Raw genomic sequence first — 20,682 nt, 5'->3', positions numbered from 1 at the left:
CTGACTGTTTAGAGCTTCTCCATCTTCAGCTGCAAAGAATATAATCAATCTGATTTTGGTATTGACCATCTGGTGATGTCCATATGTAGAATCGTCTCTTGTATTGTTGAAGAGGGTGTTTGCTATGACCAGTGTGTTCTCTTGGCAAAACTCTATTAGCCTTTACCCTGCTTCATTTTGTATTCCAAGGCCAAACTTGCCTGTTATTCCAGGTATCTCTTGACTTCCTACTTTTGCATTCTAGTCCCCTATGATGAAAAGGACATCTTTTTTTTTTTTTTTTTTTTTTGGTGTTAGTTCTAGAAGGTCTTGTCGGTCTTCCTAGAACCATTCAACTTTGGTTTCTTTGGTGTTAGTGGTTGGGGCATAGACTTGGATTACTATGATATTGAATAGTTTGCTGATGTTCACAGTAGCCCTGTTTACAATAGCCCAAGAGATGGAAGCAATCTAAGTGTCCATCAACAGATGAATGGGTAAAGAAAACTAATACAACATTGTAAACCAACTACACTTCACTCAAGAAAATCATGCTTCAGTAATACAAGTAGGTTTATGATTATAAAGTTAAAAACCTGCTTTGCAGACTGCCTTTCATCCCATGGGGGTGGTGATGGTGACAGGAAGGACTTAATGCTGAAGAAAGAGACATCCTGAAGCTTCCATTAGGAACTCTATGTGGTAATTGGTGAAGACTTAGCAGGCTACATGGAGAGGTGGCTACCAGCAATTTCTAGATCCAGCTGTTGGGACCTGTTACAAGTCCCCATATTAAAGTAGATGCCAAGGAAAAGAACAAAGCCATTTTTGAAAGGATCCAATGAAAGCTAACCACTTAAGTGTCAAGCTGTTGAATGCCACTCACCTCTCATGTGTGCCTAAGAGATGGTGACCTCCCATTTGTGTCAGGAAGATCTATGATTTTTTTTTTCTTTAAAAATTTTAAATTTATTTTAAATTGGAGAATAATTGCTTTCAATATTGTGTTGGTTTATGCCATAGCTCAACATGAATCAGCCATTGGTATACGTATGTACCCTCCCTTGTGCATCTCCCTCCTATCTCTCACCCCATCCCACTCCTTGGGATTGTCACAGAGCACCAGGTTTGAGCTCCCTGTGTCATAGAACAGATTCCCACTGGCTATATGTTTTACATATGGTAATATATGTTTCAATGCTCCTCTCTCAAGTCATCCCACCCTCTCCTTCTCCCACGGTGTCCACAAGTCCATTCTCTGTGTCTGCATCTCCACTGCTGCCCTACGAATAGGTTCATCAGCACCATCTTTCGAGATTCCACATGTATGCATTAATATATGATATTTGTTTTTCTTTCTCTGACTTCACTCTGTATAATAGGCTCTAGGTTCATCCCCCTCATTAGAACTGACTCAAATGTGTTCCTTTCTATGGCTAAGTAATATCTCATTGTATATATGTACCACAACTTCTCTATCTGATAATCTGTCTATGGACATCTAGGTTGCTTCCATGTCCTAGCTATTGTAAATAGTGTTGCAGTGAATATTGGGGTACATGTGTCTTTTTCCATTACGGCTTCCTCAGGGTATATGCCCAGTAGTGGGATTGTTAGGCCATGTGGTAGTTTTATTTGGTGGGAATGTAAATTGATATAGCCGTTATGGAGCACGGTATGAAGATTCCTTAAAAAACTACAGCTGTGATTCTTGATGGGAGTGAGGCAGGTTGTCAGCTTTTGAGGCAAAAGAATGGAGAGCAGCATCTCACTTTCTTAAAAAGGAGCCCTGGACTTTTGTTGTACTACCCTCTGTGATTATGCATCCATATGTCCCAAGGCCAAGATTTGGGTAAGTCCCTTCAGATAAGAAATAACAAGGTGGTTCACTGTAGAGGGGTGGAGAATCAAGTTTGAATATCAGGAAAATTCGAAGGTATTTGGAGCTTTTTCTGGAATCTTGGTTCTTTATCTTGGTCTTCGAGTCAAGTGTGGTTTCACATCTGTTTTTGGATGTCATGTGAAAATGTTCTCAGCATTCATGAAATCTGAAATTCAAGAATTGTCCTTTATATTCCAGGCAGGCAAAATGTAGATTTTTTTCACCTGGCAGAGGCTACCTTGATTATAGTCTTTTAGGAGCCTTTTAAGCAATAAAAATAGATGTGTATTTACAGCTGTGTTTGAATTTCCTTAATCATTCTTTCCTTACCAGGGAATCAAACACATTCAGCACTTGTATCAAATGATGCTTGTAACTGAAAGGGAAAGAGATGAGAAACACCATTATTTATTACCCTGTATTGAGCACTTAGTTAAGGTCAATAGATGTGATTTCAGTTGAAGAATAAGGTGTTAAACCTAAAGCACTTGGCTCTTTGGGGTTAGACATTGGAAGAAAGAGAGCTTTTTAAACAGGTTGACTGTTTACCCCGTGTAGTGTCTCAGGTTCACCGGTATTTAGAGCTTAACCAAGAAAAAGAACTTACCAACACTGTGAAATATCTTAGTAGCAAGACAAAGAAATAGTGAGCTTCTTGATGGTGAAATAAAGCGACTATCAGGTCTTATAAAAGGCTGATCTTATGGGATGTCAGACATAGGAGGTGAAGAAAGTAAAGAGAGAAGTTTTAAAAGTGCTGTTTTCCCACTTTATTTCCGTGCTCGTGTTTCAGTTTCCTTAAAATCTTTCTGTGTGTGACTGGTAAAAAAAAAAAAAAAACCACCACATTGCTTTATTTTTCTAAACCCAATTAAGTATGGCTCTCATTTCACTCCCATCAGAATTGGCAAGCAGTGAACTCTTGGTTCTGTCTGTGGGGAAGAGCCTCTGGTTCTCAGCCTAGGTGGTGCGGCTACTGCCAGCTTTTTTTGCCCAAGTTTTTGTAGTCTGCTGGAAAGCACAGCTCTAGCCCTCTCTGCCTGAGCTTGGTTCTGGGTCATTGCTGAGAATCCCAAGCTGGAGCCCTGGGACCCAGCATTCCTGGGCACAGGGCCATCCCCACTGAAAAGTCATTCTTTCTTCATGTAAGTCACTTACTCCAGTAGAACAAGACACATCATTTATTGTTTTACCACCCGTCCCAGATAACAGTGATTGACTAGACTTGGGGAAAAGTCCATAGAAACTGTATTTTTAAAAAGCTCCACCAGTGATTCTTACCAGCATCTTTCAGCAAAGCATCTTCCCCCATCAGGGCTCATAAAGATGAAGAAATCAAGGAGGCCTCTGTGGAGCCTCCTAATCTCACCTGATGCTAAGAGTCATGTGGGGGTACTTGCATAAATTCCCAGGTTCTCTTTTCAGCTGCTCTTAACCAGAATTGCCTGTAGAGGGACCAGGAAAAGTATATATAACATCAGGAAAGTTTAGGAAACAATCTTAACTACATCTAAGCCTCTAAAACTGGAACATACCTGAGGATCCCCTGGAGCTTGTTCAGACAGATGCCTGGGCCCCACCGCCAGAGATTCTGACCCAGTAGGTCTGGCATGGGGGAGAGTGTGCATTTCCAATAGATTCCAAAATGGTGTGTGTCCTGGTCCCTGGACCACACCTTGGAGTAGTATTGCTCTATGAGACACACTTCTTAGGCAGACTTGGCTGCTTCCTAATATTTAGGCCCTGGCCTTGGTATCATGAAAGATGGCAAGACAGATGCATTAATCAGTTATTGTCCCCAGCTAAATTGTTCTCTGTGCTCACACACTGAGCAGAACTTTCTGTGGAGAAGAATAGCTTGGGGGATGTCCAGGCATTTGGTTGTAGACCTGAAAAATCCCAAATCATTTGTGGGACAGTGGTTGCTTAAACAGGCCCTGGGAACTCTGTCAGTATTTTTATTTTAATTTTTTGTCTTATTATAGATTGTTACTTCCATTGATACTATATACCTTAACCATCTTTGTTTATATAGATGTTTGTTTAATTGACAGTTTTGTCAATTATTCCTTTTAATTAATTTTTATTGGAGTATAGTTGCTTTACAATGTTGTGTTTCTAAAGTGCATCAGCTTTATGTATACATATAGCGCCTCTTTTTTGGATTTCCTTTCCATTTAGGTCACCACAGAGCATTGACTAGAGTTCCCTGGGCTATACAGTAGTTTCTCATTAGTTACCTATTTTATATAAAGTATCAGTAGTGTATATGTGTTAATCCCAATCTCTCAATTCCTTTCACATCCCCTTTCCCACTTGGTATCCATATATTTGTTCTCTATATTTGTGTCTCTGCTTTGCAAATAAAATCATCTATACAGTGTTTCTAGATTGCACATATACATGTTAATATATGATATTTGTTTTTCTCTTTCTGACTTACTTCACCTTGTGTGACTCTCTAGGTCTATCCACGTTTCTACAAATAACCTGGTTTAAATCCTTTTTACGACTGAATAATACTCCATTGTGTATGTGTACCACATTTTCTTTATCCATTCCTCTATCCATAGCCATTTAGATTGCTGCCAGGTCTTCACAGATATAAATGTTGGGGTGCATCTGGTATTTTGAATTATGGTTTTCTCTGGGTTTATGCCCAGAAATGGGATTGCTGTGGCATGTGGTAGTTCTATTTTTAGTTTTTCAACAGTATGGAGGTTCCTTTTAGTATTTTTAGCAAACTTTCCAGTGATACTCAGATTGGGGAAGCACTCAGTTCAGTTCAGTCGCTCAGTCGTGTCCGACTCTTTGTGACCTCATGAATCGCAGCACACCAGGCCTCCCTGTCCATCACCAACTCCCGGAGTTCACCCAGATTCACGTCCATCGAGTCAGTGACGCCCTCCAGCCATCTCATCCTCTGTCGTCCCCTTTTCCTCCTGCCCCCAATCCCTCCTAGCACTGCAGATGGTGACTGCAGCCATGAAATTAAAAGACACTTACTCCTTGGAAGGAAAGTTATGACCAACCTAGATAGCATATTCAAAAGCAGAGATATTACTTTGCCAACAAAGGTCCGTCTAGTCAAGGCTATGGTTTTTCCTGTGGTCATGTATGGATGTGAGAGTTGGACTGTGAAGAAAGCTGAGCACTGAAGAATTGATGCTTTTGAACTGCGGTGTTGGAGAAGACTCTTGAGAGTCCCTTGGACTGCAAGGAGATCCAGCCAGTCCATTCTGAAGGAGATCAGCCCTGGGATTTCTTTGGAGGGAATGATGCTAAAGCTGAAACTCCAGTACTTTGGCCACCTCATGCGAAGAGTTGACTCATTGGAAAAGACTCTGATGCTAGTCTCTATAAAAATGTTTGAAATACGTGGCCAGCTGTTTGCTGACTTTTTCTCATTTTCTCTTTTTGCTTTGATTTTTGAAGGACAGTTACACTGCCTGAAAAAGTAACATTTGATACTCACATTTCCTCCTCACTCAGAGAGATCCTGCCAACCCAGTGTCTCCCTGTTTCCCCCACATGTGTTGATGGCAGGACAGACATCCTAGGCCTGAGTCTGTGCTCATGTAGGATCCTCACCTTCTCTTTGGACATTCCTCATGCTTTACTGCTCACTGCACATCTTGTGAGGGGCTTGGAGAGAGACATATCTGAAGTGAGACTCAAGTGCCTCGGATAGGGCTGATGTCAGATCCCTTGCTTTTCTTACTTAGATCAGCAGTCACACTTGCATTCCTATCAGGAACAGGCAGAGGTGCTGAATGTAGGTCCTGATGCCTGAGACTCTGATTGCGTTTTCGAGAGTGGGCCCCCATACCTGCAGCTGTGACGGGCACCCTGTCGCACCCCCCATGGCTTCTGCAGGCAGTCTTCAGGGCACATGGAGGAACCCCGGTTCAGGCTTGGGAATCCTTAGGCTTGTGAGTACCATGGAAGATGATTCCTTAATAGACATGTGTTGGCAACTAAGCAGGGGAAAGGAGGAAGCAGCTTCCTCTCTCATGTAGTGCCAGTGTTTCCCGTGAAGAGAGATGGTTAAAAGTATTGCAAAATGCACAGGCTAACCCCTGGCAGGAGTGGTGACACAGCCTTTCTCTTGCCTTAATTTTTTTCTTTTTAGGAAATAAAGGCATCTGAATTTGTTATGTAGGAAATGCAGATGGAAGGAGGATGGCAGAGAATGGGAAGGAAGAAAGTGGTTCAGGAGTCTGAGGAAACCCAGGCTGAATGCTTTAACCAACCCAATCACTTAGATGCTCCTGCCATCTGATTATCATATATTTGTTTATGTTCTCCCACCTGCCACCCCCTGCTTTTGTTCTTTTCTCATTTTTCCCCATTTCATGAGAACTAGATTGCCCTCTGCTGGCCAAAAAAAAATTTTTTTAATCAGATAAAAATCTGACAAAATTAACTGCTTGTTTCATAATCATCATGTATAAACAAACCTTAAGATCTGTCTCATCCCAGTGGCCTGATGCTTAAGCTATTGCCCTTTGAATCAATTAGTCATTCTTAGCATATCTCAGTATCAAATTGATACCCAGTGAAAAAATGGGCAGTGTTCCGGTAGAGAACTGAGAGCCTGCTCTTGTCATAGAAAGCTTGGTTGTGGATCACATGGCGTAATTGTCCAGTTAAAACACAATGATGGGCAATTTACAATGATGCGTGTTTGCAGTATAGGAATGAAACTGTGGTCTCCCCACCGCGTCCACCCCCCACCCCCACCAGGTTTCTGAAGCTAAGCTGAAAAGAAGTTATAGGTCACAGTATCTCACCTTGAACAACAGCCTTCAAGAAATGCCATGTCCAGAGACAATAACAAAAGTCACAAAGTCTAAGCAATATACTTGGAGTAATTTTGAAAGCAGATTTACTGAGGTGTAATTTTGGGCTCCATGGGTTGGATGGCATCACTGACTCGATGGACATGAGTTTGAGTGAACTCCGGGAGTTGGTGATGGACAGGGAGGCCTAGCGTGCTGTGATTCATGGGGTTGCAAAGAGTCGGACACGACTGAGCGACTGAACTGAACTAATTTATATACCATAAAATTTACCTATTTCAGATACGCAGTTTGAGGATTTTGAGTAAACTTATGGAATTGTGTGCCGTCACTGAAATCTAGTTTTAGAACATTTCCATCACCCCAAAAAGATTGTTTGTTCTCATTTGCAGTCAATTCTGCTTCTACACCCACATCTGCTGCTGCTGCTGCTGCTGCTGCTAAGTCGCTTGTCGTGTCCGACTCTGTATGACCCCTTAGACGGCAGCCCACCAGGCTCTCCCATCCCTGGGATTCTCCAGGCAAGAACACTGGAGTGGGTCTAGGCAACCTTTAATTTGTGAGTAGAATTGTTTTAAAGTATAAAAATGGAGACCTTTTAGTTAAGTGGAATAGATAATGGTTTAATTGATAAATGATACTGGCATAGTCAGCTATCCCTCTGGGAAATATCCTATCTAACTTGTTCACCTCTGTGAATCTTGTCACCTCTTCCTTAATTCTCTGCTGGACAGCTCTGGCACCTCACCTCACTTACCTTGGACCATCATCTACCAAGCTTCTAGCACTTCCTCAGCGACCAGCTAGGATGGCTCAAGGTGCTGAGTGCAGGGTCACAGGAGCGTCCTCCCAATGCCTGCCCCCTCCCCCCGCTGACCTTACCTCCTGCACACCCACCCCAGTTCAGCACGCCGGAGATCCAGTCTCTTCGTGACTTCCTGTAGTTTCCGCTAGTTCACAACAGCCTCCTCTTCCTTCACCGTGGACACTCTTTCTCCCCGGCAGTGGGGACTGCATTTCTGAGTTCTGGGTGTGCTGAGCTCTGATGCTGTTCACTAGCCTGGAAGCAGTAAGGATCAGCAGCTTCAGGTGGAGTCTTGGCGGGGGATCCTGGGAGGGGAGTTGGCCCTCCTCTGCCAAAGTGGAGGGAGGGTGGGCCTCTCTTTGGTGGGGTGATTTAGTGGACCTGGGAGTTCAGAGTTCTGAACCTGTTTTACCTCCATGACTTCATCCGGGTCCTCAGGGTCCCACTTTTCCTGGCTGTGACAGAAGGGAACTGTCAAGACTGCATAATAAGCTTTCTTTGTAGCTTTGCCTCCTTGGCAGATTCTGAGCTGATTTCTAGTACAGTCTGCCGTGCAGTTGCCTTATGAGATAAAGGTCTCATAAGGGCTTCCCTAGAGGCCCTCTGTTTTTCACAGTTTTTGCTTGGTTGACCTGTAGCTATCTTTCTTCTTCCCCAAGATATTCTAACAGCTACCAAAGCAGTGAACATCACAATTGTCATTTAACTACCATTTTCTTGTGCTGTTCAAGCTCTCTTCATCTTCTACCAGTACTTAATCCTGTCACCCCAAGGTAAGAATTGTGATGCTTTGTCACTCAAATGGTCACCATAAATGAGGTCCTTGCCATCTGACGCACGGGTAGGCAACCAACTGCCAAATCCTACTCAGAGAGTTTGCTTTTCCAGGGCTGCTTCTGGTACTGACTTTCTCAGCCTGATACCCAGATATCCAGAGACTGAAACAAAGGCTTCCCTGTGGGTGGACTTGGAGGGGGCTGTGATTCCAGGAAGCAGGAAATTAGGACAGGGAAACAAAAGGAGGCAAATGAAAGATACATTTTTTGAGGTACTTTACTGCTTTGCAATTAGTGTTTGATCCAGGAGAAATATTCTCTTGGGGGATGAAAGTGGTAGGCATTGATCTATTGGCTCCTGTTCCCTACACTCCTGGGTTTCTCATGGCTAAATTCAAGAGTGATTCCCAGGGAGAGAAATAAGCCTCCTTAACAGAGGCAAGGCTCTGTCTCTCTGCATCTGTGCAAAGCCAGTCAAGGTTTGCACGGAAGTAGATGCTGCAGCTTCGGCTGCAGGAAGAAGTAGAGCCTAGAGGGTTCTGAGGAGCACACTATACCCACCCTCCACCCCACGCAGCTTCTACTCAGTCAATGTCTGCCCTTCTCTTTTCAGGTTTTACAGCTCATGTTATATTCATGGGATATGTATCTATCGCATTGGGATAAGCCCCTTACCTGGGGAAGTATATTCTCACTGGCATCTCTGAGTCCCTGAACCAGCTTACTGAGCATGTCACCCTGCACCATTTCTTCCTTAAAAGCTCCTCACCCCATCTGGTTATTTTGGATGACCCTTGGATGTTTTTTGAGGCTGAGGACTACACCCTTCCTAATTCTGCTCAAAATGTCATTACTAACACTGCTACTCTTTCCATTAATCTTGTATGATAGCCTGGAAGAAGTGAAGTGAAGTCGTTCAGTTGTGTCTGACTCTCTGCGACCCCATGGACTATAGCCTACTAGGTTCCTCCATCCATGGGATTTTCCAGGCAAGAGTACTGGAGTGGGGTGCCTGGAGGAGAAGTGGAAATTTCTATCTCATGCTGCCATGTTGATCCTGGAATTCCTACTCTTGATTGTTTTATTCACACAAAGATGGAAATATCAGGTCCCTGAACTGAAGTGAGAAGGTTCCACTTTCTCCTGTATAACTATCCATGCAGGGCCAAACCCTATTTAGATTCTCACCTTGTTGACTGCAGCCCCTGTGGAAGGCAGGACATCTCAGTTGTCTTCACAATTCTGCCCCCAGAGCTGGCGAGGCTCCCCTGGTGATGCTCGGTGGGGCTTTGTCTGCATGCCCAGCCAAGCCTCTGTGGTGACCACCGGGTGAGTGTTCCCTGGGGGCGGGGAATACATGTTCTGACATATTTTATTTTTCCTCAGGGTAGAAAATACAAGCCCACAGTGATATCTGATTGCAACTCTCTTACCTCATTTGTGGCAAATATCTCTCTGTGCTTTTATAGAAATATAAAAATCAAGCGAGCATGATTTCTAGTCAAAGAGGGACTTTTAAACATTTTTTTTTCTTTCATTGCTGCACATGAGTGGCCTGTTTCCTAGGAACAGACTCACATGCTTCAAGTATCTTGTTCAAAAGTCCAAATAGTCTGTCAATCTCTTCTGATTCACAGGAGGAAGGAGTTTTTCCAATGGATTCCCACAGCTCCTGACATATACTATCTCACTTAATCCACACAACAAACCCAAGAGAAAAGTATTGCCAGCCAGGTCTACATATGATGAAACTGAGACTCAAAAATTCTAACTCAATTTTTTCTGACTTCAAAGCCCACCCTCTCCTGGTACCATAGGACACAGCATTTCACGTAACTTGTATTTTGTGGATGAGGGACATAGGTCCCCAAATTCGAAACACACGATCCTCTCCACTTGCTCATTTTGTTAGGTTGATTAGCCTACTTAGACCCTCTGTGCCTCCACTTCTTTGTAAAATGACAAAATAATACCTGCTCCATTGTGGTAGTAGATTGTTGAGAATTAAATGAGTTAACAGACATGACATGTTTAAAACAGAGTGACACAAAGTGGGCGTGCTATGTGGCTTAACAAAACCAAACCAAGGTTCCTGGGCTAAAATCAGTTCTGACTCCTGCTTCGAAGTCATCTTCTGTGAACTACATTTTTGAAATGGTAGCTAAAGTCAGTGGGAAAATGAGTTGTACTCTCCAAATTGTTTACGTGCCTCTTTTCAATGAACATTTATAACATTAAACAATAATAGTTTATGTCTTTGGTTATTTAGACATTATATTCAGCATAGAATAATTCAAATCCATTCACTAGGAGACCATTTTGTTGTTCATGCCAGGGAGAGAGCAGGAGCATGTAAGGTTGGAGTCAATGTGTCTTTAATGAAAGTAGCAAACTGGGTAAATGGAGGCGGAGCAGGTTGGACAATCCATATTTGTTCTACATGTTGTAGAGGTGAAAGTCTTCATTGCAAGTGACAGTAACCTAATATGCACCAAAAGAAAACAAAGGAATGAATTAGCACATATAATTGGTAGGCTCAAGGGTGGGACTCACTACAGGCAAGACTAGATCTAGGGGCCCAAGCAACATCACTGGGACTGTCACCGCATCATTCTTCCCCCTTCATCCCTCCTTGTTTCCAAATAATTTATTGGCTTCATTCTCTTCTACCACAGACAACTCGTTGCTGTACATCATGGGGGAAATGATTGCTGACATATCCTTGTCTTCGTCCTTACAGAAAGGAGAGCGCTTTCTCTCTAATGTCTAAATACAAAAATCTCATAGAAGAACTCCACGTGGCCCTGCTTGGCTCTGTGTCCATCCTTGGACCAGTCACGATGGTCCAGTCTCCACTGTAGTTGGATAATATCCCATGAGAGTCCCAGCCTTGGTTGGTGCCCTGCATTATGGAGTAGGAGAGTCAGGACTTTGGGCTGGAGAAGCAGCAGCTCTCTAATTAAAGGAGGAATACTAGACAAAAAGAAGTCAATCAATGTTCCTTGCCCTTTATATAGAATCTCAGGCACTGTCAGCTCTGCTCTTCTCCTCTTCCCTCCAGTCTAGTTCCCAAGTGGCGTCTGGCTTTTGGCATAATACCTCTCATCATCTCACCCTTAGATTTAATGTTTACATCTGATGCCCCGACTCCTGTCTGCCCCTGAAGAATGTGGCTCAGATGTGTTCCTCCACTCTTCATACTTTGGACAACTGCCTTAGGTAAGATTTCCTTTCTGGCAAATCCTGTGGAGCCCAGATTCTTGCACCAGTTTCATCTTCTCAATCCTGTTGAGCTTCCCAGAACCAGAGATTTTGTGTGATATGAGGGTGTATGTAGAGTTCATGTGTCTGATAGTAAATAGTAAGCCTTCAGTTATATATATATTATATATATATATATAATATTATATATATATATTATATAATCCACTGAAGAGTGGTATCTCAAGCACTTTGGAATAAAAGGCACCTAAGGATTAACAGTAGCTCAGAATACAAGCATTTCTGTAGCTCTTGACCATTTCTGTACATCCTGGGAAAACTGTGAGACTTTGAGATTAAAAGGGAACAGGTTTATTCTAGAGGCAATAAGAAACATGGGAACATTAGTATAGCTTTCTTTTATTGAGAGGAGGGGTTGATATGTCCCTTAAGACTCACTTAAACTGAAGGTTTTCTCTCTGTTTCTTTTTTTGCAATTTGTTGAAGACACTGGATCATTCATTTTGTAGAGTCTCCTCTGTGTTTCCAGGAATTTGGTATTTGGCTCTAGACAAGTGACTTGATCAAATGCAAGCTTGAGTTTTTAGCAAGACTGGGGGCTTCCCTGGTGGTTCAGGGGTTTAAGCGTCTGCCTCCAATGAGGGATACCTGGGTTCAATCCCTGGGTCGGGAAGATCCCCTGGAGAAGGAAATGGTAACCCACTCCAGTATTCTTGCCTGGAGAATCCCATGGACAGAGAAGCCTGGTGGGCTACAGTCCACGGGGTCGCAAAGAGTCAGACACGACTGAGTGACTTCACCTTCACCTTCACCTTTTAGGTAGTGTGTTCTTTCATTAGGAGGCATTTCATCTTTGATCATTTATTCTTCTGTGATTTTGGCAGTCATTGATAATTGTTCTGTGGATACAGAAATAGAAGTTGCGAAGTAATGATATTCTAATTCTGTCATTCCTTCTCACTTATTGTCTAGAATACTTTTAGAAAGAGAAACTTCTTTTTACCTACTAATTTTTTTTATAGTGATACACTGTATGCATAAAAGGCTGGAAAAATTCTTGATTTTTCCACTCTACCTGTTTTCAAAGTAGTTGATTCATTCTCATCTTTCTAATAGTGACCAATAGTTTTTTGTAAGTATCATTATGAACTCATGGATCTAAAGATATTTAACATGTTTCAGTCTGTTGAAGTTAACCTTATTGATACTCAAATTGCCCCTGTTTTGGCAATGTGAATCCCTTTAAGTTGGTGTCTAAGTCCTTTTAATAGAAACGGCTCTGCTAACTTCCTTACTTTCTAGTATAATGAGATACATGGGCTCATCTGGTAGGTTGAGCCCCCAAACTGGAATTGACCATTTCTTCAAGGAGCCCTGGTTCCTTTGAGCAGTAGATCTCAAGACCACAGCTGAAGTGCTAGGAAGTTATTTTATCTTCTAAATTAACAGGAAGGCAAGGTTATTTGATTATGATCTAGTTAAGTAATATAAAGACTCAGAAATTTACTAGTTCTATGAAAAAGCCCTATAGATTTTCAGAAATTTTGGACAGTATATTAAGCTTCTCCAGAAAAATAGGAAAATAGACCCAGTAATTTATCTACCTATCTATTTATTTATCTATCCATCCATCCATCACTTCAGTCGTGTCCGACTCTTTGTGACCCTATGGACTGTAGCCCATCAGGTTCCTCTGTCCATGAGATTCTCTAGACATGAATACTGCAGTGGGTTGCTACATATGTACAAACATACATATAAAGAAGATTTGTTTTTTAATGAGGAAATGACTCATATGATTATGAAGGCTGAGAAGCCTTGCGGTCTGCAGTCTATAAGCTAAAAACCCAGGAAAACCAGTGATGTAATTCCAGTCCAAGTCTGAAGGCCTGAGAGACAGGGAAGCTGATGGTGTAAATCCCAGTCCAAAAGAAGGAGAGGCCTGAAGCCCCAGCTGAAGCAGATAGGCAGGAAGGAGCTGAATCCTCCGTCCTCTACTGCGGGTTCTGTTCTGGTGCTCAGTGGATTAGAGGATGCCTACCTACACTGAGGAGGGCTAGCTACTGTAAGGAATCCACGCATTCAAATGCTACTGACACACACCCGGAAGTACTACTGCATCTGGCCCGGTGGCCACAGTCAAGGTGACACACAAAATTAACATCACAGAGAGTACGTTTGACAACAGGGGTATGTTTACATACTTCTGTGAAATGCGCCCTAATCATCTCAAGAAGGCCTTCAGGGGCTTTTTAGAGATTATCCTCCAGAAGGGCTGAAACCAAGGTGTGATGAGTGGCCCCTGGGACTGCCAATTGGGTGAGATGTGCTAAATGAACAGAGAAATCAAACCGTGGTTTCTGATATAAGCCTAAAATTGAAGTCACTGGGCCAGATGCTTCAAATTGCAGGCATTGATTTGTGCGAGCAAGCTGCTTTACACATGGGCAGTCCTATGTAATAGGTCTCAGGAGGACTGGCGGCTTGGGTTTATTTATTTAATGATAGTTAAACACTCACCCAAGCAAGACTGGATGCCAGCTAGCATGAAAGCTATCACACAGGCTGAACAGACTGTATCAGCCCAGCTGCGTGGTTTTCTTGTTTGCATGGCTGAGCCGGGCAGAAAGCTATCTCAGTGCGCTTAGTCTGAGTTCAGCTAGTTGTTGGTGGTAACGTGCAGCTCACTGTGCTGTAACAGCCTGTTGTGGTTATTTTCACCTTGGGGCTGCTGGCTGTTCCTGCAGGAGGTCTGGAATGCACCTTTCCACTGGTCAAGCTCCCTTCCCCTGACATGGCTGGAGGCTGTTCAAGTTGCGTAAAGAGCCACACTCCCCTTTATGAGTGAGTTCACACCACCACCTCCCCTTTTATCTTTAAAATATGGCATTTTATGTGTTCTCTGATGCAGGTCAACCAGAGAGTTCTGGAATCTGTAGCTGGGGGAATTCTAGGCCTCAGGCTTTAGGTGCATGAAGACTGAGTGGCCCTCATCCACACATCTTAAGAGGGCCACTGACTCTGCTTTTCAAAAATGATTTCACTTCATGCTTTGGACCTGAGGATGGACAGTGGACTTTTCAGAAGGAATATCCAATTCACAGAGCTGTTTGGCTTCTGGGTGAGAATGTTAGATTACAGTTGCGTGTTTGGGGTGATCACCAATGTCAGACTAAGGATTTGGAGTGAATAAATCTAACTGATGGTCAGACCCTGAGATAGTGTAACATCATATGTCCAGCCAACGTTAATAATACAACTCTTAAGTGCCAGCTAGTGCCCTGTGGAGAAAGCATATTCCTAAGGTATTTTTATTGAGGAGGTTGCTACACTGCTTTACTTTTGAGCAAGAACAGAGCTTTCACCTTTCCTTACATCAATTTATGGAGGAGAGGATACTTATTTGGGTCAAAAAAAAAAAAAAAATGACACAATTAGACAAGCATATGTAAGAGCAGAATTTCTGGGCAGATAAATGAATTATACCCACTATTGATTGAGTGCATGTTATGTGCCAGAAACTGCTAAATATTTTACATGGATGGTTTCTCACACTTCCTTATAATAACCCAATTAGGTAAGAGCGGTTGTTGATTCCTGTCTCTGTCCATCCAGACTGCTATAACAAAAATGCAACAGACTGAGCAGCTTAAACAAAAAACATTTCTTTCTCGCAGTTCTGGAGGCTGAGACGTCCAAGACCAAAGCACCAGCAGATGTGGTGTCTGGTAAGAGGCTGTTTCCTGGTTCCTAGATGGATATCTTCTCACTGTGTCCTCACAGGGCAGAAAGGGCAAGAAAGTTCTCTGGAGTTTCCTTCATAAAGGCAGTAATCCCATTTATGAGGACTCCACCCTCATGATCTAATCACCCCCAAAGCCCCACCTCCTAACCCTAGTGCATTGAAAGTTCAGATTTCAACCTGTGGATTTAGGGAGGAAACATTCAGTCCATAACAATCCCCACCTTACAGCAGAGGAAATTGAGGCGCAGAGGAATTGAGTTATGCTGAGTTCATGTTGTGTGCCAGAAACTGTGCAGTACATTTTACTTGGATTATTTCAGGTGAGTCCTTACAATGATCTGATATGATAAGAACCACTAGGAATCCCCAAGCTAAGTATGTGGAAACAGAGGCACAGAGATTTAATTATTTCCCTAAGACCACACAAGGGCGAGTAGCAGAGCTAGAATTTGAGCCGCAGAGAGTCCGGACCTCTTAAAGGACCCTTTTGTTCTTGGGATTGTTTCAGCCTCTGAGGATTTCATTTCCCATGTAACAGCTGTGTTTGAGAGGAGGGGACATCATCCTTAAAAAGCCCTAGAAAACAAGGGTGGGTTTCAGGACAATAGGAATTGGAACCTGTCCTGCCTCTGCAGAGTCCTCACGGCCCTGCTGTGTCCGGCAGCTCACCCTCTGGGTGCTGGGAGAGCCACGGGAGAATCCCAACTCTGGGTTCAGCCTCACTGACAATTTCCATGAAATTGAATTGGCTTTCTAGACCTGTGTCACCCAGAAAGCCTGCCCTCCTTCCACAGGCTGTTATTACTGGTGATCACAATTTGTAACTGAGTAACTTTCTGAAAGGAGTGGGGATGTCTGCTCCTCTTTCTTTGTCTTCCCCTTTCCCTCCTCCCCCTCCTCCCCCATCCTTCTTCTCTTCTCTGTCTCTTCTCCTCCCCTTACCTCCTCCTTCTTCACTTAGGGTTGGGCAACTCTAGAACAAGGGAGCTTGATTTGAGCATGAGGCAAGCATAGTGGAAAGGCTTCCAGTAGGGTCTAGATGATGAGAACTTGCACATCAGTTTGTTCTTCCTGAACCTTGATTCCTCGTCTAAAACGACATGTTGGACTAGACCAGAGTCCTGATCAGAATCTCTTGGATGTGATCCTGAGATCATCTGTAGACACTCCCTGGGTGAGAGGCACTGCTGAGAACTACTTCCTGAGAGAAGAAAGGTCAGCGTCCTCCTGTTTGCTCTGTGCTCTTGTAACCAACCCTCCCACAACGAGACTTGGGGCTCCTGTGTCTGCTGCCTTTCTCCATGTTCCCCTTCTATCACTTACCACCCACCACATTCACTGATGATTTTAACAAGTGGCTCAGAGACTTTCCATTGTCTCCTGGTCATCCTGGTTCCCCCCCACCCCCCACCCCGCCCCTACTGTCTGCAGGAATAGCCAATTCATCTTCCTATCCTCTTAGTTCCTTGGTATTTTCACCTCCAGTGATCTTCATTTCCACTCCATGACCACCACCCAAAATAGCACTGCCTCAGAGATCTCAAACTATAGGAGTCTATTCCTGACCTACATTCCATGGTCCCCACTCTAACCGGCCTCGAGCCAGTACCCTTGTCTGCTTTGTCCCTTTGTCTTTCTGCCGTGTCTCTGGCAACATCCCATTCCATCCCATGATGCAGTTGTGTACCGTCTTCCCTGGGGCCGCCACACACGCTGGGGGGAACCCCACAGCAATGCAGGCGTATGCCGGGACAGTGTGTGTTCTCTAACTCTAGCCAAGGACTTGCCATTGCCTAGCAATACTTCCACGTTGCTGCTCCCCTTCCTCAACAGCGGTTTTGGATTTGTACCGCAGTCCTCAGGGTACCTGTCCCTCCACTGTGTCATCTCTGGCATTTCTGTTCAGCAGGAAAAATCATTAAATTCCTGCCCTCTCATAACTGATGGCTTAGCAATCTCCAGTGGAAGAGATTTTCTCCTCTTGTGAAGGATGGATGCATTTTTCAACATGAATTTTGGATTCTACCTCCATGACAAAATAATTTATTGTGATATTAATTTGTGCTTGCCCTGTGTTCCTGACTTATCCCCAACCCACTGCCTCCTGTCTCAGGAATGCTCTGTGGCAAATGGAACTAGAGAGGTAGCTGGAATCCCTGTTATCTATAAATGTCCAAGTTTATGGAAGAGAGAGCAGGTAGAGAAGGGATGGTCCATAAAGGCAAGAAGAGAGGGAATAATTTTCCACAGATCAGGAGGAGGCTAAAGGCAGAAAGAAAAGGAGGACTCCCACCAGTGATGAGGAGTCAGTGGCAGGGCCCTGGGGACTGCTGGGTTGTCCATGTGGTGAATCTAAGGATGCGACCCCCAGGCCTGTGGGCTCACGGCCTCCCTCAAAACAGGCTGGGCCCTGCAGGCTTGAAGAGGAAGCATCTCTGTGTACTGGGCCAACCAGTGTGGTCAGCAGCCGGAGTGGCTTCTGGATGTCCTGACACTAGGGCCCTAGCATGATTTGGGGAGGGAAAAGAGTCTGTTACTAACTGGGATTGGAGTTTCCATCAAAGAGTTAATTTGAACTGTGATCTGACTTGGTTTGCGAAGTTAATGCTTCCCAGTCTCCCCTGAAACCTAAGGTCCTCACCTCTTCAATTATCCCCTCAATCCCCTCTCTCATACCTCTGCTCACCTCCTCTGCGGGGACCCTCCCCTAAATATGGAAACACATTCAAAACCCTCCCACCCGCTGCCCCCACCCGCTGTCATCTTGAAGAGATACCTTTCCCTAGGCCCCAAGGCTTCCCTTATTATTCTCTTCCTCTCTCCTCCTTTTCACAGGTTTCTTCCTTGAAAGGACATCTGCTTGGGTCATATCCATGTCACCTCTTCAATGTCCTGAATCTGGCTGCCATGCTCCACAAGACCACTCTGGTTTAGGTCAGCAAGGGTGTCATTTCACTCATCTCCTCTGAAGTAGGATGTTTTCCTCTGGAAACTTTGTTTCTTTGCCATTGGAAACGCTTGATTCTCTTTGCTTTCTCCCTTTGCCATTTCTTAGAATCAAGGGAACTTTCATTCCTATCTCTCTGAATATTGGCCATCACAAGGTCTCTTCCCTGGCCCTCTCCTCCTGTCTCCTTCACTCTAAATATGCTCTTTGACTACATCTGTTTCCATGGCTTCAATTACCATGTCCTTGTAGATATGTTGAAAATCTATCTTAAATCCAGATCATCTGAACTCCAGATATAAAATTCAAGTGCTCCCTGGATTTCACTTGGCTCCCAAAACCCACCCAAAAAGAATTAATCATTTCCTCCCCATCCTTGACCTGCTCCTTCTCTGAAATTCTGCATATCTAGGAGTGACCCACCTATTTATTATTCAAGCCCGAAACTTGGAATTCACTCCTGACTTCTCCTTTCAGCTCATCTTCCGGCTTCCCCCATAACTGACCAAATCCTGTCCATTTTGCTTTCTAAATACTTTTTTTTTTTAATACCTCCCTTCTGTTCCATTAGTTCAGAGGTCAGGCCCTAATCCCTGCCCCCCTCCCCCATCCACACTTGAACTTTTACAAGTATCCTAATTGCCCTTTGGTTTCTCATCTTGCCCTCTTCTGTTCTCTGATAGTTATCAGCCTCATGTTTCTGAAGTGCAAAATTCTTTGTTACACTCATTAAAATCTTCCATTATTTCTCATGTAATATAATGTGTTTTCAATGATATAATAATATGTGTTTTCAATATAATAAGTGTTTTCAATATAATAATATAAGTGTTTGCGATGAGCATACTTTGGTTAGAAACAGCAGACTATGTAAGCAGCAGTGGCTTAAGCCCTGCTGCTGCTGCTGCTAAGTCACGTCAGTCTGTGTGACCCCCATAGACGGCAGCCCACCAGGCTCCCCCGTCCCTGGGATTCTCCGGGCAAGAATACTGGAGTGGGTTGCCATTTCCTTCTCCAATGCATGAAAGTGAAAAGTGAAAGTGAAGTCGCTCAGTCGTGTTCGACTCTTAGCGACCCCATGGACTGCAGCCCACCAGGCTCCTCCGTCCATGGGAGTTTCCAGGCAAGGGTACTGGAGTGGGTCGCTAGTGCCTTCTCCGGGCTTAAGCCCTAAGGGTTCTTTTCTCCTTCATAGTGAGAAATCAGCAACGTGTATTCTCAGGGGTGGTTCAGCAGCCTTGTCCTGTCGTCGAGGATGGATGTCCTCACTGTGGTGTCAACGTCTCCATCTGTGGCCAGCAGATGGCTGCAGCAGCCGCAAGGACCACATCCTCACATGACAGCTTCCACGAGCACATTGAGAGTGGGGGGCTCTCTCCGTGGGTGTCTCCTCCCTTATCACGAGGGCAGTTACATCCTCGCCATCTGCCAGCGCGTGTCCTTTACATCTCATCAGCCAGGACTGGGTCGAGTGGCCATCTCCAGCCGGAAGAGCAGTTAGGAAAATTGGTAACTGGTACTTCCTGTCACCAAAATGAAAGCAGACCTGCAAAGGAAAACAGATCTGTCAATGGCTGGTGCAGAGTCAACCAAGAGCCATTTTGAATTCGAGGTCTTTTGAGCTTCTGTATAAATTTTAGGATTATTTGTTCTAATTCTGTGAAAAATGTCATGGGTATTTTGATAGGGATTGCATTAAATTTGCAGGTTGCTTTGGGTAGTATGGCTGTGTTAACAATAGTAATCCTTCCAATCCAAGAGCATGGGTTATCTTTCCATTTCTTTAAATCATATTAAATGTCCTTCATCAGTGTTTTATAGTTTCTAGAGTATAGGTCTTTCAACTCCTAGGAATTAAAAAAAATTTTTTTTAACTGTCTCTTCCTGAAATTTCATTATTAGTGTATAGAAATACATGGATTAATAGATACAGGCCACCATGTAGCAAGGATATACTGTATAGCCCAGAGCATTATACCCACTATCTTGTAAAAACCTGTAATAGAGTATAATCTGCAAAATACTGAGTCACTATGCTGTGTACTTGAAACTAGCACGTTATTGTAAATCAGCTACACTTCAGTTAAAAGACAGAGCAGTTGTTGTAACTTTCAGCTCCTCGAGCCTTGGGCATGTCTCTCACCTCTGTGCCTCTACACTTAGGGATCTCACCTGGATCTGACTCCCCAGGTACACGTGTACACATCGCTCCCTTCACCTGGTTGCCTCTTCCTGCTTTTACAGTCTCAGCTCAGGCACCACTCCGCACCCCTGCCTGCTGGATTATATGTCCACTGTGTGTTCTAAATGACATTACTTATCCTACTCTAATTCCAAATGTCTGTTCCTCATGGAAATCTTCAACTCCCTTGAAAGTTGGGACTACATATTTCCCCCTATTATAGCCACAGTCTCTTTTCTTTGAAGAGACTGAAATATTTTGTAATAATTCCATTTATGGATTTGAATATAAAGCTGCTTCCTTTTGATGACTTTTTCCCCATAGTTTTGTTAGCTGCCAGTA

At 43.7% G+C, this 20,682-nt stretch overlaps 2 long non-coding RNA genes across 10 annotated transcripts in view; one reads left to right on the top strand and one right to left on the bottom strand.

Annotated features, from left to right (window-relative positions):
- The first annotated feature begins 325 nt into the window (after positions 1-325).
- The window catches only part of LOC129649972 (uncharacterized), a 66,482-nt gene continuing 46,125 nt past the window's right edge, over positions 326-20,682 (top strand). For 2 of the 8 annotated variants that reach the window (XR_008713486.1, XR_008713493.1), the window contains exons 1-5: positions 326-1,831; positions 7,056-7,222; positions 11,365-11,463; positions 14,214-14,310; positions 15,144-15,194. This is a non-coding gene — a long non-coding RNA (uncharacterized LOC129649972). Of the gene's footprint in view, positions 1,832-3,325; positions 3,461-7,055; positions 7,223-11,364; positions 11,464-14,213; positions 14,311-15,143; positions 15,195-19,353; positions 20,482-20,682 lie in introns of those variants that run through there. The other 6 variants (XR_008713491.1, XR_008713492.1, XR_008713489.1 and 3 more) reach the window with 6 other exon arrangements.
- LOC129649971 (uncharacterized) lies at positions 1,576-3,260 on the bottom strand. Of its 2 annotated transcripts, none has more exons than XR_008713485.1 (2): positions 3,143-3,260; positions 1,576-2,237 (listed from the first exon to the last, which is right to left on the bottom strand). It is a non-coding gene; the product is annotated as an uncharacterized LOC129649971 (long non-coding RNA). The 2 variants fall into 2 exon arrangements; XR_008713484.1 differs by lacking the exon at positions 3,143-3,260 and adding an exon at positions 2,469-3,126.

This window comes from Bubalus kerabau, chromosome 4 (assembly GCF_029407905.1).
Source record: "Bubalus kerabau isolate K-KA32 ecotype Philippines breed swamp buffalo chromosome 4, PCC_UOA_SB_1v2, whole genome shotgun sequence".
Taxonomy (NCBI): Eukaryota; Metazoa; Chordata; class Mammalia; order Artiodactyla; family Bovidae; genus Bubalus; species Bubalus kerabau.
The sequence above is the reverse complement of the archived record's forward strand: the minus strand, read 5'-3'. Positions and strand labels throughout refer to the sequence as shown.